At 40.2% G+C, this 12150-nt stretch overlaps 1 protein-coding gene across 1 annotated transcript in view; it reads right to left on the reverse strand.

Moving 5' to 3' along the window:
• The window catches only part of kcnd3 (potassium voltage-gated channel, Shal-related subfamily, member 3), a 166858-nt gene that overhangs the window by 145571 nt on the left and 9137 nt on the right, over positions 1 to 12150 (reverse strand). The gene's annotated exons all lie outside the window — the stretch shown is intronic.

Here is a 12150-nt window from a genome sequence, read left to right on the forward strand (position 1 = left end):
TCCTCCCACAGTGCCTTTTTTTTTGTTTAATTCAGTCGGACTCTAGTAACAAAATGTAATTTGTTTAGCTAAGGGTCCTCAGACTTACAGTGATGCTAAATTTGGAAAAAAAATAATACAAGTTGAGATGAAACTTGTGATGTTTATTAAATATGATATAAGTACACACATTTTACACTCAATAAGGAAAAAGGCCTATCAGGACATTTTTTAAGAATGAGGACAATATCAAATCCACAAAATTTTCTATTGGATTAGCAAACCTCAGAAATGGAAGTTTAGTCAAGTCAAGTCACATTTATTTATAGAGCCCTTAATTATAAAAATGTCTCAAAGGACTGCACAGGATTACAATTACACAATTACCTGATCTTAAACCAACATGCGGGCAAGGAACAACTCAAAACCTCAGCGTGAGGAAAAAGAGAAACCTTGAGAAAGGACCTCACAAGTGGTAATCCCCCTTCTAGGATGACCAGGGTGAATCACTATTAGCATTACTATACAGATGCAGAGTAAACACTGGGTAACATGTTGAAAATTTGTCCGGAAAGTGCATGGCAGCAGCGACGCCCCCAGCCTGCGAACTGGTCCAGAAAGTCTATGACGGCCACGACTCAGTTTCCCATCTCTGCCAGCTGGTCCATGCAGGCGTTCACATGCTTCAGGTCAAACGCTGGTCCGCTGACTCATCTCCAAATTGTCCTTCTCCTTCGTATCACCACCAAGCAGGCAGTCGGAAAAAGACAGGACAAACATGTATATGTTAATAAGAGGACCTTAAAGTCACATCTTATGGGGACTGGGAGCCAGTGCAAGTTGGCCAATACAGGAGTAATATGCTCAAACTTTTTGGTCTTAGTCAAAAGCTGCCGCATTCTGAACCAGCTGCAAATGTTTAATGCTAGACATCGGGAGACCAGAAAGCAATACATTACAGTAATCTAGCCGAGAAGTAATGAACGCATGAATTAAAACCTCTGCATCTGATTGGGACAGCATCGAACAATCTTCGCAATATTACGGAGGTGGTAGAAAAGCTATTCTAGTAATATTTTTCACGTGTGACTGAAAAAACAGATTAGGATCAAATATAACACCTATATTTTTGACCGAGTCACTATAGGTGACATTAAATTTGTCTAGGTTCAGGGTAGTGTTTGAAAACGACTCACGAAAGTGAGCTAGACCAATAATCAACATTTCAGTTTTTCTGGGATAAGCCGTAAAAAATTACCATAAATTCCGGACTATAAGCCGCTACTTTTTCCCCAAACTTTCAACCCTGCGGCTCATTCAGTGATGCGGCCAATTTATGTAATTTTTCTAACGGCCGGCAGCGGCACTCGAGTACAAAAGGTAAGATTTAAACTGCAACTTCTTAGCTTGTGCACAAATTAAATTAGTGAAGACATATCCACGTCATGCAAATTGCAAAAAGAAACGCACATACGCTAAACGCAGTCGAGCAGTCCGATAGAGGACTTACTTTGCGAGCGTGATGCTAGCGTGTTTTTACATAAGGGAGCGTGGGACCAAGTGTATATGACAAAGTCTCTTTCCCACATCGAAGGAGGACGCCTCTGATGACGTCAGTTATAAGGAGGAAGATAAGGACAGTTTACCGTGCTTACTACAAGTACGGTATGTTTTTTTTTTATCAGAGCTGATTACTGTGTTGCGAGCGTGTTTCTAGTAGCGTTTTGCTACACTTCACAGGCACGGTTTGGGATGAAAGTTATATAACTATTATTAAAGCTTTGAAAACCCTCTCGGTGTACCGTGTTTCTTTGTGAATATGTATATATGTATATTTGTATGTTTTTGTAATGTACTTATTTTAGAAACTTATTCTGATATGTTCTGTACGAGCAAATGAGAAAGAAGGGGCGGGGCAAACGCGGGCTGACGGGAAGTGGAGTAAAGGTGAGACGTGTTTGTGGACGCGGCAGACAATAGTGGATAAATATTTTTCCCACCATTACCTTTGGAAATATACAGATTCAGATTTACTTTATTGTCATTCGTGTACACGTGTATACAGAACGAAATGTTGATACATCTGACCCGCACAGGTTCTTTGAACGTCCTTGGATTACTTTTAACGGGCACCTGGACTCTGCAGGTCTGCATTAAATCTTAAGTACCGGTATCATTTTCGGTTCATTGGGCCGGCTGTGTTTTTTTTAGACTGTATCAGGTAAGGGTTTATTTCGTGATTGTATTGCGTCTTTTCAATCTGGGCGCATGCGGCTAATATACAGGTGCGGCTTGTGTATGTACTAAATCGGTTTTCCTCCGGAAATGTAGTGGGAGCATCTTATAATCCGGTGCGCTCTATAGTCCGGAATTTACGGTAAGTGACATCCATCTTTGAATCTCAGTAAGGCAAGCTTCCAGATTTCTACAACTTAAATGTCCAGTTGTCTCCAGTGGCACATACAGTTGAGTGTCATCTGCATCGCAATGGAAACTAATATTATACTTGCGGATAATGTCGCCAAGTGGGATCATATAAATACTAAAAAGAAGGGGGCCAAGTACAGAGCCTTGTGGAACACCACAGGGGACATTAGATTGTTTAGAGGTCAGATGTCCATAGTTAACACATTGCATCCTGTCTGACAGGTAGGACCTAAACCACGAGAGTACAGTTCCTGAGATACCAATGCATTCCAGACGAACCAGTAATATGTTGTGGTCGACAGTATCAAAAGCAGCACTGAGATCCAGCAGCAGTAACATTGATGAGGCACCGGAATCTATTGCTAAAAGGAGATCATTGGTTACTTTAGCCAGGGCTGTCCCAGCAGAGTGAATTGCCCTAAATGCTGACTGGACCGTTTCAAAGAGGTTATTTTCTGACATGAAGTCATTTAGCTGCTGTGCAATGACCTTTTCAAGTAATTTTGCAAAAAATGGCAGATTTGACACTGGCCTATAATTACCTAGGCTTTCTGGGTCAAGGTTAGGTCGCTTAAGCGTGGGTTTAATGACGGCAGACTTGAAGGCTACAGGAACAATACCCAAGGATAGCGAAATATTAATAATATTTAAAACTGATGGTCCTATGATCCCAAACAGAACCTTCACTAGTGAAGCTGGAAACGGATCAAGCAGGCAAGTAGTTTGTTTGGCCCTACTGATCATCTGTGTTAGACTATCAAGGGACAAATCATTGAAACTGGAGAATGTTTCTGAACAACCGCCGACACAGCCCTTACCTAACACCTCCACATCTTTGAGATAGGAGGTTACAGAGCGTTCTTTTAAAATTTCATTCCTGATTAGTTGAATCTTTTTATTTAAAAAATCCATAATGTCGTTAGCAGAATAATCACAACTATTTGGGTTAAGTTGTTGTCTGGTAAGTTTCGCCACTGTGTCAAACAAAAATTTCGGATTATTCTTATGTTTAACAATAATCTTAGAGAAAAACGATGCTTTTCGAGGCAAGAGCTACTTTATATTCCAGCAAGCTGTCACACCAGGCCAGTCGGAAGACCTCCAGCTTAGTAGTGCGCCATTTTTGTTCCAAGTTTTCTGTAACCTTGTTTGCGTGACCTGGTTTCTTCAGTAAACCAAGGTGTATGCTTTTTAGGTCGAAATGTATGCGTTAGGGGCGCCACAGAATCAAGAACATTAACCAAAGCAGTATTGAAGTTGTTTGTAAGTGAGTCAACAGACCCAGTGTACAAAGGGAAGGCCGCAGTTACCGTAGGTAATAGTTCTTTTAAGGCTAATACCGTTGTAGGGCGGATATTGCGACTGCTAAAGCCTAAATTTTCCTTACCACAGTAAACATTAAACAGCACCTCACACTTAACAAGATAGTGATCAGAGATGGCATTAGGATACGGTAACACTGTAACATTTGAGGCTACTACGCCACGGGTCAAAACGAGATCTAGAGTGTTCCCATCTTTATGAGTGGGCACATCAACTATTTGATTGAAACCAAATGTATCAATCAGTGACTTAAAAGCAATTGCAAGTGAATTTGATGGGGAGTTTATGTGATCATTAAAATCACCAATAATTACAACATTGTCCGCATAAGTTACTAAGTCTGTTAACAGTTCCGAAAATTCATCCCAAAAATTTGAGTATGGTCCAGGTGGGCGATACACAACAACTACATAAATTGGTGTTGACATTAAGGACCTCATAACAAGTACTTCAAACGTTTTAAAAACAGTAGGGGCACCAGGAGTAAATATCAACTTACCTTCCGATATAAGAGCAACGCCTGCACCTTTTTTGCATGGTCGTGCCAAGTGCGAACTCACAAAGTTATGGGGAGAAGCCTCATTTAACACTACAAACTCAATTGGTTTTAACCAGGTCTCACAAAGGCCAATAGGGTTAAGATTGTGTTCATTAATAAGGTCATTGACGAGTAAAGCTTTGGAGGCCAGTGATCTAATATTCAGAAGGCCAAGCTTCAGCACTGTGGACTGAGCTGAAACCTCTCCAGAGTTTTGAACCTTAATGGCAACCTTAGAGGTAACCTCAACAGGATTATACTGCCGGTCTTGTGCCTTGCATGACGGCAGATGCGGCCTCAATTCCATACGGCAGGAATATTGTTGACAGGTGGAGTAGCAGGATGACTATTGGTAGAAAATAATGTTATTTCTTCTCCCTCCTCACCTAACAAGGGAGAAACAGAGGTAAGAAGCACAGAAGAAGATGCTATAGAAGAGTACAGATCAGGGTGTGTGGTGCAGTCAATGGAACGCTCTAAACTACAAAAACTATGTGAATTGCATGAATCTAGCATAGCGCTAGTTAGCTCTAGTGTTACAGACTCCACACCCATGGTTACAGGTTCACTAATCACCTGTGACCTGGCCTGCATTAGTGTACCCTGTCATGGAAGGCTTAAACAGTAATCTATATTTTTAGAAAGAGTGAGAGCACCTTCCCAGTTAGGATGAAGGCCGTCTCTCCTCAGCAGGTCAGGTCAGCCCCAGAAAGCAGGCCAGTTATCTTATCCACAAACCTAAATCCCTGCTGACTACAAAAACTTGCCAGCCACCGGTTTAGTGAGACTAAACCTCTCATCATTGCCTTTCGCAGGCAAGGGCCAGAGACAATAACTCAATGCCGACACATCTTGCTGGCGAGATTACAGGTCCTAGCAATATTTTTCTTTGTAATCTCAGATTGCCTCATTTTAGTATCATTAAAGCCGACGTGAATGACTATATCGGTGTAGCTAGCCCTGTCCTGGTGTCTAGATTTGCATGTCTGCTCCCTCAAATAAGCCTCAATGTCGGGTGCTCTGGCCCCAGAAATACACATAACCGTGGCTGGGGTGCTAAGCTTTATGTTACGGGTGATGGAGTCACCTATAACTAGAGTGCGGGAGCCAGTAGACCGGGGTGGAGTGGGACTAGCTAGGGGGCTGTGGTGTCCGAGGCACCTAACATTTTCCTTTTAAACTGCTATAGCTCACGGACACGTCCCTCTAGAAGGGCTACTTGCCTACGGAAGCGGGAGCAACCTGTACAACAACTCATACTCACTTGTGAGCAGTTTGATGCCGAAACAGCGTCGTAGCAGGGGTTGCCCTTCACCAGCAATCGGCAGCAGCGCAACTGTAAAACAATTGTGCGCGGCACTGACCTTGCGCCAATCGTCCAAGATACTTACCTGAAACTTTTCAACTGAAAAACGAGTTCATAAAAGCATCATCAGAGACGTGTTACCTGTTTGGCATTTTTCTTATTTGAATCTTTTGTCTTCTTCCCCCTCTGCATCCCCCTGCTTTCTCCACTGTACCAGCTTAAGTCAGTTTCATTTTTCTGTTACATATATATTTATATATATTGTAAATGTATATGATTAAATTGAGTGTTACTTACTATTCTATTTATGATGTTTATTTTACATATACACCTTTTATTTTACTTAGGGTTCCAAGTGTTTGGTGCGAATTAGCAAATCACCATAGTTTTCCATTCTCTGTTATGCGACAATTTCACTTTCCCATCCCCTTCTTCAGAAAACAAATGTTATATCCCAGGATCTACTAAAAAGGAACCGAATTGTAAACTTGAAAATCAATTATCGTGCACAATTCTTATTAATTATATACAATACTTTAGAATTTCTTAGCATCAGAATTTTAGGATCAACCCTAACTCAAGTCTAACACTGTACATGTGAATCAGTACTACGAAAACATGTTCTGTTTTGTGTATATTGTCGATATTATTTGCCAGTGTTTTGTCAACCTTAAAACTAAGCCATTGAACTAAGCCATTAAAACTAAAGCCATTGGTTGGCGTCAAACTACTTTACTGCAATTGAGCTAGCTGTGAATGAGTTGGGAAACGTCTAAGACCCTCGCAACTAACTAAGAAGTCATATGGTTACTGAAATTAAAACAAGCTTGTTTTGACATGATCAAAATTAACTAAAATCACCTGAAAGATTGCATGTTCTCGGGAAAACTTAGCAACAGGAATGAAAAGTATGAATGTTGATAAAATCCTTGAAGAAATTTGCTTTTTAATGTCTGTTATTTAAAAGGTAAATAATACTCAATGTCCATTTAAAGGACATTCAACTCCCGTTTTTTTGGCAGACAGAAGAACACAAATACACCGGCAAATCATAAATCATACTTTTCAGAGAAGTGACTCGAAATTGTGTAACGATCTCTCACTGTGCACTAGATAGCTGTCATTTGTGTTGCTTTTCCATGATCAGTCTCTGCAACAAGCCTGCTAGGGAAATAACGACTACATTGAGAGCCATATTTGTCTTTATGATCAAAAGCTAATACACACAATAACAGACAATGTGTTGGCTTTGGGTGAACATCTGTGTTTGTTTGTGGTGTAAACCGAGAGCTTAGACCAAAGCAGGTTTTGTATTTGGCAGTAGATGTCATAGGCTGCATCGGCCCGATCTATGACACCCATTTCTTCAATCCCATAATACTCAACCTTGCCTCCTTCTGAAATTCCAATAAAAAAATCTTTTAAAAGTGTCGAGTATTGGTAGGAATCTTTGGGTTCTTCATGATTGGATTACGATTCAGGGGGTACAATTATTACTAGAAAATGATTGTTTTTTGGGGGGGGAATCACATTCCACACACTAAAATTTTAACACTTGTAACTTTTAATAACTGCATTTCTAACTACAGTTTATGCAAACTGCAATGACAGTAGATCCCTGGGATACTTCATGGATTCGATGATTGGTTATGGCCATATTACTTAGCGAGGGTAACGATGCATGTGCCTTCTTCAGAATTCTTGAGAGTCACAAGCTATGTGTCCATGGTTGTCACTTTCTTGCTTCTCCCTTTAGCATTACTGCAAATCTTAGCGACTGAATACAATACAAAAAAATGCAGTATCGTATCGTTGACTTTAACAGGAGATTTGAACTGAATGAAGAGAAAGGGATTGCGGGATGGAGTTCAGCCAATAGTAAATTAACATCCTAAAGACGGTGTGAAAACCAATTGCAGACTTATTTTGATCATTTATTTTTGGGCATACATGAATGGATTAAGATTTGGTCACATCACAGTGGCGATGCATCCTCAAATCGTGAATCTCCTCCACCCTATTGTAATTTTGAAATGTATCACTGCATATACTGTAGTCATGATTATTTGATTTATTTAAATATAATATTTTATTAATTTCAGTCATTTATAACTTCTTTATTTATCATTCATGTAGTCATAATGTATTGACTTTGGATTTTATTCATTTTCCAGTCATTGTTATTCAGCTTCTCCATTGTTTCAGTTGTGTTTTATTTTATCGCCAGAACGTGGCCTTGAACTACATCAGTACTTATTAGAACCCGTTTGGAAAAGGTTGGTTGTTTGTTTGGATTTCCTAACCACTAGGGTCGTAGAGGTATCATTTCCTGTGGTGTGTCTGGGTCAAGTACAGCCTGGCGGCGCCCATCCCTCTCCAGGCAAACATATGTTTCCACCCGGTCTCAAACCGGGGACCTTTCGCGTGATAGGCAAATGGACTCCTGTTTGTTTTCCACTTCAGCTTTTAGGTTTCATTTTAACTCTAGTATTGTCTTTCCAGTATGAAAGGAACGGTCAACCATTTAAGTGGAGGCATTTGTCAATTTACAGCCATTGTTTAATAGCACATTTGCACCCACAATATTCTGTAATAAAAACCACAACAGGACTGCTCATCTTCAGCTCTTATTTTGACAGACACCTCGGCTCTTGACACTTATAGTTTGAAAAAAGCCTCAAGACTCGCCGTTTTGTGTTAAGTCTCACTCGTCTGTATTCCATGAACACGAGTTGGAAAAACATCTCAGCCGAGTGATCAAATTCATTTTCTACCGAGTCCGGTTTCTGGTTTTCCTCAAACTGGCAGGATGACAAGGAAATGAGTGTGACTATTGCAACCGAGTCCATGACGTTTTTTTTAAGGCCTCCGCATCTGTGACATTTTAAAGCAGGCTACGTTTTTCAGCCTCACTTTCTGAATCATGTTTTTAAATGACCTATTCTCAGAATCCCGGCTTTTGAATGGTACGCAGCTTTTATGTGTTTTCGACAATGCAAGTATGTATAACTTAATAAATGTCAAACCATTTGTGATAGTTCCAACCTTGGATTAATTTGCACACCTCGAGAGGATCCAATGTATGAGATTAACCTTTCAACAGCTAGTCTATTGATGCATTTCAAATTAAAATTCAATTTTCAAACAGACTGTGTTTAATAATTTACCACTAGAGGTCGTTGTAGCCTGAAATGAATCTGAAGCATGTGTATCCGGAAATGACACTAAGAAAGAAACTGCAAAATTCAGAGGCCAATTCCATATTTTTTTGCGTAAGCAAGGATGAATTACAGTCGGCGAAAGGACTAAAAAAAAAGTCCCAGCGACAACAAAAGACTGAGCGTACTGGATCCACGCGGAGCAACTGAAGAGAGCGAGTACCCTGAGTTGGTCAGAGCTGGCTAACTTTGACTGATTGACATTTTATTTTTCCTTCGTTGATCCAAAACAGAAAGAAAATAAGGGCTGAAAGGAAAAGGTAAGTGCTTATCTTGGTCTGTCCATTCAAACTTTAGAAACTAGCGCGGGGAAAAAAAACAAAAAGGCCAGAAAAATTAATAAATTAAATTCTCAAAAATGTTGTTATGCGAACATCCTTGTCCTCTGTCTCACAATAAGAGCATTGTGGACACAGATGCTCCTTGCTAATGCTAGTGTACTTGCATAAATGGCTAATGTTAGAGAATGTTGAGAAAAAAAAAAAAAAAAAAAAACCCTATCCAGAAAGGATCCTGGGAATTCGACGGTGATCATCTGAAGAAGGCAAGTGACGAAGAAAGAGGGAGCAAATTTGATTCATGCAGAATAACCAAAAATGACAGTAACTTCTAGTGGTGAGCAACAGCCAGCGGCCAAAAGGCTAACATGAGTGGCTAGAGAAGGAAACAATAGGGAAAAAAGTCAATGACACACTCGAGATGCCTGAATTGCTGAAATCTGAGACAAGCGTGGCGGCTAGCTGCAAGCCATTGCTTGTAGTCAAGAGGGTACCATGAGTGGTTAGACAAGGAAACACTGCAAAGAAAAATGGAAGATGCCTAAAGAACAGGACTTTGCAATATTTGCTTTCATGAGCAACTGTGGAAGGCGAATGACACTAATAAATGAAGCAGGAGCAGCTAACAATAATGAAGCGGCTTATGGCGAACCACAGTATGCAGTCAAGTGGCTAACATGATTGAATAGAAAAGGAAAAAGTTGAAAGAAAGTAGAAGTTGACTAAATCACCGGGCTTTGCAAAATTCACTTGCATGACTAGCTAAGGAAAGCAAGTCACAATAAAGGACCATGCATGAGCAGCTAACAATTACAATAGCAGCGAGGCGTGAATCATAGCCGGCAGTCAAGTGGCTAGATATTGAAACAGTAGACAAAAAAGTGAGAACTCCCTGAATGACAGGACTCTGTGACCATCGCATGCAGGCCATCATGTCCTAAATCTACATTCTCAAAATGATTATTCGGATTTCTGAAGTAGCAAGCTGATGGCCAACCATGTCAGTGGCTTCAATATACTGGACTGTCTCAGAAAATTAGAATATTGTGATAAAGTTCTTTATTTTCTGTAATGCAATTAAAAAAACAAAAATGTCATACAATTTGGATTCATTACACATCAACTGAACTATTTCAAGCCTTTTATTATTTTAATATTGCTGAATTTGGCTTACAGCTTAAGAAAACTCAAAAATCCTATCTCAAAATATTAGAATACTTCCTCAGACCAAGTAAAAAAATAATTTTATAACAGCAAAACTAAATCAAACATTTGAAAATGTCCATTGATGCACTCAGTACTTGGTTGGGAATCCTTTTGCACGAATTACTGCATCAATCCGGCGTGGCATGGAGGCAATCAGCCTGTGGCATTGCTGAGGTGTTATTGATGCCCAGGATGCTTCGATAGCGGCCTTCAGCTCATTTGCATTTGTAGGTCTGGTGTCTTTCATCTTCTTCTTAACTATACCCCACAAATTCTCGATGGGGTTCAGGTCAGGGGAATTAGCAGGCCAATCAAGGACAGTGATGCCATGGTCAGTGCACCAGTTACTGGTGGTTTTGGCACTGTGGGCAGGTGCCAGATCATGCTGGAAAATGAAATCCTCATCTCCATAGAGCTTTTCAGCAGATGGAAGCATGTAGTGCTCTAAAATCTCTTGGTACACAGTTGCATTTACTCTGGACTTGATGAAACACAGTGGACCAACACCAGCAGCTGACATGGCTCCCCAAACCATTGCTGACTGTGGGAACTTCACACTGGATTTCAAGCAACTTGGATTTTGCTCCTCTCCAGCCTTTCTCCAGACTCTGGCGCCTTGACTCCCAAATGAAATTCAAAACTTGCTTTCGTCTGAAAAGAGGACTTTGGACCACTCTGCAACAGTCCAGTGCTTCTTCTCCATAGCCCAAGTCAGACGCTTCTTCCGTTGTCTTGAGTTCAGAAGTGGCTTGACCATGGGAATACGGCTATTGTAGCCCATTTCCCGGACACGTCTGTGAACTGTGGCTTTTGATACCTGGACTCCAGCTTCAGCCCACTGTCTTTGAAGCTCCCCCAAATTCTGGAAGCGGCTCTTCTTCACAATTTTGTTAAGGCTGCGGTCATCTCTCTTGGTTGTGCAGCGTTTCCGGCCACATTTTTCCCTTCCAACAGACTTTTTGTGGATATGCTTTGAAACTGCACTCTGTTAACAGCCTGCTCTTTGAGAATTTTCCTTTTGTGTCTTACCCTCCTGATGGAGGGTATCAATGATGGTCCTCTGGACAGCAGTCAGATCAGCAGTCTTCCCCATACTTGTGATTTAGTTTACTGAACCAAGCTGAGTGTTTTTAAGGCTCAGGAAACCCTCGCAAGGTGTTTCGAGTTAATTAGATGATTCAGGTGATTAGTTGAATAGCCTACTTGTATACTTTTTCATGATATTCTAATATTTTGAGATACGATTTTTGAGTTTTCTTAAGCTGTAAGCCAAATTCAGCAATATTAAAATAATAAAAGGCTTGAAATAGTTCAGTTGATGTGTAATGAATCCAGAATGTATGACATTTTTGTTTTTTTAATTGCATTACAGAAAATAAAGAACTTTATCACAATATTTTAATTTTCTGAGACAGTCCAGTAATTGCAAGTTTGTATGCCCGAAATTATGTTCGTCAGATAGTACTATCGTTTTTCCTTAGTATTTGAATCCATAGCGTTTTTTATAAAATGAATGAATACCGATAAGGGTCGTTATAGAACACACACCAGGGCTTCGAGTAAAAATATAATTATAGTTGATTCGGGACAGTTAGCATAAGAGTACACTATAAATTTGCCAAAAGTATGAACAGTACTCATAGTGCCAAAGTTGAATATCTTGCTCACATATTTGTAAATAGCTGCTGCATAACATTTTAATAAACAACAAAATACTAAATAGGATTGTTGCCAGCTGTCCAAAATCTCAAGGCCTAAGAAGCACTTGACGCAACTAGTGTGATATAAAAATCCAGCGTGAGAGCCTTGAAAGCACAAAGTCTGTGCTCTCGTTCACTCTAAAAATGCATTTCAGTAACCGGGGGGGAAGTCCGA

Source organism: Urocampus carinirostris, chromosome 3, assembly GCF_059441175.1.
Source record: "Urocampus carinirostris isolate Australia breed hairy pipefish chromosome 3, RoL_Ucar_1.0, whole genome shotgun sequence".
NCBI lineage: Eukaryota > Metazoa > Chordata > Actinopteri > Syngnathiformes > Syngnathidae > Urocampus > Urocampus carinirostris.